This window comes from Biomphalaria glabrata, chromosome 11 (assembly GCF_947242115.1).
Source record: "Biomphalaria glabrata chromosome 11, xgBioGlab47.1, whole genome shotgun sequence".
Classification (NCBI taxonomy): Eukaryota; Metazoa; Mollusca; class Gastropoda; family Planorbidae; genus Biomphalaria; species Biomphalaria glabrata.
In genome coordinates this window covers 41,261,846-41,269,437 of record NC_074721.1, presented here as the reverse complement: position 1 = coordinate 41,269,437, position 7,592 = coordinate 41,261,846, and positions in this window count along the sequence as shown.

Here is a 7,592-nt window from a genome sequence, read left to right as displayed (position 1 = left end):
CGTCCTGCGGGAGGTTTGGACTAGGATGTAAACTATCTTCAACTCTGAAGGAACATCCGAAACATGTAAAACATTTTACAAAGAAACTAAATTCATTGTAGTCCTTTCAATCGTGTCCACTGATACATTTCCTGATGATGTGTCATTTATCTTCGAGCTGGTCAGTTGTTTGTTATTTCAAAATAGCCTAAGGCCTTAACTTTGAAAGTAAAGGTCCAAGTGACTTTAACACACACACACACTAACCAACTACTGGTCGATTCCACCTCTTCCAGTGAGCACAATGGTGATTGCAATCTTGACCACAGTCTTGACCTCAATCACGACCTGACTACGGCCAGAAATAAACCCCACTGCCCACGCCCATGTCTGCGCCGAGTTTGAAACTGGTGTGCTCACTTCCGGGAGACCCTCAAGTGGTCTTTGCTCTGACAAGAAGCAATCAACGTCCGTCCGATACTACAACAAGTCGGTTTTCTTTTTTTTTTTTTTTTAATTTTTTTTTATTTTGACCATTTCCAACATTTTTTTATAACGGTTTACCATGATGGCAATCTTTATTAAGGTTTAGTATTAGGTGGATTGAGTTTTCAAGGATTAGGCAAGATGTTATATATTTGTAATCGTATTTGTAATCGTATTTGTAATAGTATTTGCAGGGCCACAGTGGGCCCCGCACTTTTATAGGCCCCGCGCGATGCGAATTCTAGGTGTAAATTATTAAATTAAACCATTTTAACTTATTATTTTTTTCAGATTTTTATGAGTATTCATGAGATTTTAATAATTTCAGAAGATTTACAAGACTTTTTCGTTTATTTTGTAATTTCAGGAGATTTCCAGGAGGCCCTGAAAAATCAGGAGGCCGCGGAAACCCTGTTATTATATAAGTTATAGTGGTTTAATTTAATAATGTACACCTATGAAAGTGCGAGTCCCACTGCGGCCGCATAGGTTGCAGCGGCCTAAGGCTGGCCCTGATGACAGATGATGTGAAGATAATAAAATTCTGTGGCCGACGATGAACGAGGGTGTCATGTGGCCACCGCAACGATCGAAAGCCTTCACTTTCCCCAACGGATGTCGGGTGCCCAATAGAGTTGGGTGGATTCATGGGCGTCCTGAAAATCTAGAAATTCGAAATTCCAGTCTTCACGGAGAGTCGAACTCAGGACGCCCTGGGTTTCAAAGCCAAGCGCTTTACCCGCTCAGCCAGCACTGCTTACAGACACTGCATATCAATGCTGCATATTTCTTAACGGGCTCGAAACTAGAGAGTAGAAGCTGAAGAGGAAATAGTGAAACCTGGACTCAGGGTCGTCCTAGAAATCTCGACATTCAAAACCTCTGTCTTTACGGAGGTTCGAACCCAAGACTCCTTGGCTTAGAAGCCGATTGCTTTATCCCTCGGCCAGCAAACATAATACCCAATACAACTGAATGTATGATCATCTCATCGCTTTCTCGTTTACTTTCGTCTTGATAATAAAAATAAATCTCGAGCTTGATACGAATGATACAATAAGAAACGCGAAGACTATCCGACGGATACAAGAGTGAATTTGATTTACACACCAACTCATAACACACCAAAATACAAACACCCCTGTCAAGGGGAATAATTTTCCTTGCTCTTCGTCTTGTAACTTGCTATACCTGTTTTAAAATAACAAAAACGCAATCCTGTCTTCCAACATACAGAATGTATGTTTGTACTGTATATTAATAGAGTAAATACCCTTATAGCTAAGGGAAAGAACTGTACAATTACTGTCGCAGTTCTCAATATTATAAGATTCATCTCCCTTATTCTATATAAAGCAAATTAATTAATTAACTAATTAGTTAATTTTTCTATTGATTCATGTGTTGTCAACGACAATTTAAAAAAATTAGGCAAAGTTTCAACTCGACCCCAGAACGGGAAGTGAGAGAGATAACCTGTGCAAGATTTGTACCAGACAGCCAGTGAGTTAACTCTTTCTCTCCTAGCTGACGATACCAACGCTGACTTCATCCAATTCAATGAAATTAATTTTTGGTTTTATAAACCTTAATTTGTGTTATTTAAAAAGAGTATGCGTTCTTCTATATTTATATACCTAATATAACATTTCCTATAAAAAAAAAGTTGAATCATAACAGGGTAGTGAAACACAAATGAACAAAATGAATAATTCCATCGGAGCGTGGAAAATAATTCCGGAGAGAAAGGGTTAATAGTAGCTTTGTAGCAAAAAAGCTCTTTAATATATTTTAACTAAATACAGGTAATGTGGTTACTATCGATGATTTTGGTTAAAATAACCATAACGTTAACTCAAAGCATCAACGATAAGTGTTTATCTTATCTTATAAATTACAGACGTTCCTTCAAAAAAAAAAATTAGTCAAGTGTTACAGATTGACATGAGTTAATTTAATGATGCATATTAATCAGAGACCTAACCCTGCTAAGTCATTAGTCTTCCTGGCTGATTCCCTGTGTGTTTCTAAGGAAGCGAAGAAGAGGAGCGTTGGTGGTGTGGAATGATGAAACCACGGGCTGGCTATCATAATTTATGTTGAGAAGTCAGGTGGGTGAGAGTTAAAAGAATTTTTTAGGAGCAGACGAATCAGACAAATCAGACGAACCAGACAAATCAAACGAACCTGACGAATCAGACGAATCAGACGAATCAAACGAATCAGACGAATCAAACGAACCAGACGAATCAAACGAACCAGACGAATCAGACGAACCAGACGAATCAAACAAATCAGACGAAATAAACGAACCAGACAAATCAGACGAATCAAACGAATCAAACGAAACATACGAATCAGACGAATCAAACGAACCAGACAAATCAGACGAATCAAACGAATCAGACGAACCAGACGAATCAGACGAATCAGACGAATCAAACGAACCAGACAAATCAGACGAATCAAACGAATCAGACGAAACAGACGAATCGAATGAATCAGACGAACGAGACGAATCAAACGAACCAGACGAATCAAACGAACCAGACGAATCAGACGAATCAAACGAATCAGACGAATCAAACTAATCAGACGAATCAAACGAACCAGACGAATCAGACGAATCAAACAAACCAGACGAATCAAACGAATCAGACGAATCAGACGACCAGACGAATCAGACAAATCAAACGAATTAGACGAATCAAACGAATCAAAGGAATCAGACGAATGAAAAGAACCAGGCGAATCGGATGAACCAGAATAATCAAACGAAACATACGAATCAGACGAATCAAACGAATTAGACGAATCAAACGAATCGAAGGAATCAGAAGAATGAAACGAATCAGACGAATCAAACGAATTAGACGAATCAAACGAATCAAAGGAATCAGACGAACCAGACGAATCAAACGAATCAAACGAACCAGACGAATCAGACGAACCAGACGAATCAAACAAATCAGACGAAATAAACGAACCAGACGAATCAGACGAATCAAACGAATCAAACGAAACATACGAATCAGACGAATCAAACGAACCAGACAAATCAGACGAATCAAACGAATCAGACGAACCAGACGAATCAGACGAATCAGACGAATCAGACGAATCAAACAACCAGACAAATCAGACGAATCAAACGAATCAGACGAAACAGATAAATCAGACAAATCGAATGAATCAGACGAACGAGACGAATCAAACGAACCAGACGAATCAAACGAACCAGACGAATCAGACGAATCAAACGAATCAGACGAATCAAACGAACAGACGAATCAAACGAACCAGACGAATCAGACGAATCAAACGAACCAGACGAATCAAACGAATCAGACGAATCAGACGACCAGACGAATCAGACGAATTAAACGAATTAGACGAATCAAACGAATCAAAGGAATCAGACGAATGAAACGAACCAGGCGAATCGGACGAACCAGAATAATCAAACGAAACATACGAATCAGACGAATCAAACGAATTAGACGAATGAAACGAATCAAAGGAATCAGACGAATGAAACGAACCAGACGAATCAAACGAATCAGACGAATCAAACGAATCAGATGAATCAAACGAATCAGACGAACCAGACGAATCAGACGAATCAAACGAACCAGACGAATCAAACGAATCAGGCGAATCGGACGAACCAGAATAATCAAACGAAACATACGAATCAGACGAATCAAACGAATTAGACGAATCAAACGAATCAAAGGAATCAGACGAATGAAACGAATCAGCCGAATCAAACGAATTTGACGAATCAAACGAATCAAAGGAATCAGACGAACCAGACGAATCAGACGAATCAAACGAACCAGACGAATCAGACGAATCAAACAAATCAGACGAAATAAACGAACCAGACGAATCAGACGAATCAAACGAAACATACGAATCAGACGAATCAAACGAACCAGACAAATCAGACGAATCAAACGAATCAGACGAACCAGACGAATCAAACAAACCAGACGAATCAGACGAATCAGACGAATCAAACGAACCAGACAAATCAGACGAATCAAACGAATCAGACGAAACAGACGAATCAGACAAATCGAATGAATTAGACAAATCAGACGAATCAAACGAACCAGACGAATCAAACGAATCAAACGAACCAGACGAATCAAACGAATCAGACGAATCAGACGATCAGACGAATCAGACGAATCAAACGAATTAGACGAATCAAACGAATCAAAGGAATCAGACGAATGAAACGAACCAGGCGAATCGGACGAATCAGAATAATCAAACGAAACATACGAATCAGACGAATCAAACGAATTAGACGAATCAAACGAATCAGATGAACCAGACGAATCAGACGAATCAAACGAATTAGACGAATCAAACGAATCAAAGGAATCAAACGAATCAAACGAATCAGACGAATCAAACGAATCAGACGAATCAAAGGAATCAGACGAATCAAACGAACCAGACGAATCAAACGAATCAGACGAATCAAACGAATCATTTGAATCAGACGAATCAAACGAACCAGACGAATCAAACGAATCAGACGAATCAAACGAATCATTTGAATCAGACGAATCAAACGAACCAGACGAATCAAACGAATCAGACGAATCAGACGAATCAAACGAATCAAACGAATCAAACACGAGAGACGTTTATTTGCTGCAAGTTAGATTTTGTTTAAATATCATTTCATTATCTTACTACTGGATCTATCTCATAGATTGTTAAATAAGTTTTCTGTAAGATGATTGGAAGTTTGTTCAAGTTTTTTTCAAGCTTTTTAAGATTCAAGATTACGCCAAAGTTGGTGTAGGATACATTACTGCCCGTAGATACAAACATACGATCGACCATTAACGCTGATATATGAAACTCATGATACACTCTATTAGCACTAAGGAAGATGGCCCTTTTAACTCCTTCTCTCCTAACAGACGATACCAACGTTGATTCCAATAGAATGTGGTAAATAATTAAAAATGTTTGTAAAATGTTTTACATATTTCGGATGTTTCTTCAGAGTTGAAGATAGTTTACTTCCTAGTCCAAACCTCCCGCAGGACGACGGGGGATGGGAGCGGGCAGGGTTTGAACCCTCGACCGTCGATAAATCCGAACGACAGTCCAGCGCGCAAACCGCACGACCAGGCAGCCATCCAATTACGGAGAGAAAGAGTTAATATACCATTGCCTCTTCACGTAAAATGTATTTTGTCATTTGAATAAAAGTAACTGAATTGAATGAATCAAGTTTCTGTTACATGTGTCTGTTTCAGCTCAAAGTTTGCATTGCGTCCCTTTATCTCCTGCGATTGTTTTTCTCTCCCTTGATCTAAATATAGAAGTGAAAGTCGGCCGGAAGTCAAAGTCGGCGCGACAACTTGGCACGAGGTTAAGTTGACAGGGTCTGGGCGTCAAGGGGGGATGATCCCTGAATATAAAATAAAAATACCCAACGAGTCGACTCACGGCTTCAAATAGTCGCCGCGCTCACTTGGAGTAGCGGTCCTCAACCTTTTAAGCTCGGCTACCCCTTTTTTTCCTATTCCCCAATATGCGGCGACCCCTCCCCCTCCCCGGGGAAAATTATTTTCGTTCACAAACTTAAGAAATCGTAATTACAATGTAAATATCTGATATGCATTGCCAAAGCACGAAAAAATATTTGGTTATATTCTTGTTATATTTTGTGTTATAAAATTTGACCAGCATTTTTTTATTTTACAAAGTCACTTTCATATTTGTGTGACAAATGGAAAAACATGGTGGAGCAGTGGTCAAATGAATAGTCACAATACTGTTTTTCGACAGTCTTAGGTCCTTAGGCGACCCTGGCAAATCGTCATCGCCAGGAAAACCAGTGACTTGACAGAATTTAAGTCATTGGTTAATATGCATGACTAAATGCATGACGCGTAGGACGTAATCATCTTCTTTTTTGAAGTAACGTCTGTATTATATAAGAAGAAGAAGTCATTCGACCCCAAGGGGGTCGCGACCCACAGGCTGAGAAACCCTGACTTGAAGGCTGCGGGAAACGCCGATCACTGACAACCATTGTGTTGATGAAGATACTTCAAAATATCGCTCACTAGACAGACACAGAGACAGAGACTGCCTTCGCGTCGGGTTGTCATCGTTGACACATCATCGGCTACAACACCAACAACATCTTTGAAAACGTTATCTTATCTTATAAATTACAGACGTTCGTTTAAAAGATAATAATGACGTCCTTCGTGTATCTAGTGTTGATTTAGTCGTCCCTGTTACTTATCAGGCTGGTCTTTAAAAAGACATTGGAGGCGCGGTGGCTGAGTTGTAAACCGCTTTGTTTCAGAACCGGGGGTCCCGGGTCGAGTACTGATAAAGACTGGCAATTTTACTTTCGGGATCTTTCGGAGTCCACCCAGCTCTAATGGGTACCTGATATTAGTCGGGGAAAAGTAAAGGCGGTGGGGTCGTTGTGCTGGCCACATGACACCCTTTTTAACCGTAAACCACAGAAAAAGTTCACCTCTACACCATCTGCCCTAGAGATTGGAAGGTCAGGAATTTGTATGGTAGCATATATTATTTCAAAAGAAAATATTGTTTTTAGCAGAATAAATCCCAATAGAAAACTTGGTCTTATGAAAAAAAAAAAAAAACTGACATTATAGTGTCATGGTGTGTCACTAGTGCAATTGAACTTCTATACAGCTGGTAAGGTAGCCTATAAATGTAATTTTACTAAGTAACCATAAAACAAAAACAAAAAAATACTTAAAAAAAAAAAAGCTTATACGAAGTGTAGGATAATTGTAATGGCGTAGCTATGGTGGGGGAAGAATTTGAAAATCCCCCCGGGCCCCCAATTGAGAGGGGCCCCCAAGTGAATATTTCTTACATTAAAAATTAAATATTACGCAAAATGCAGGGGCCCCCAAAGAGGTCAAGCCCCCCGGGTCCCAAAACGATGGAAAATTCCTAGCTACGCCCCTGGTTAATTGTATCAGCCATGTAATTAAATTTGCAATAGATCTACACCTACAACAATATATCGATTAGAAATAGTTCTTACAAAACCTATATCAAGTCACTCTGTCTGTCTGTCTGTCTGTCCGTCTGGTAAA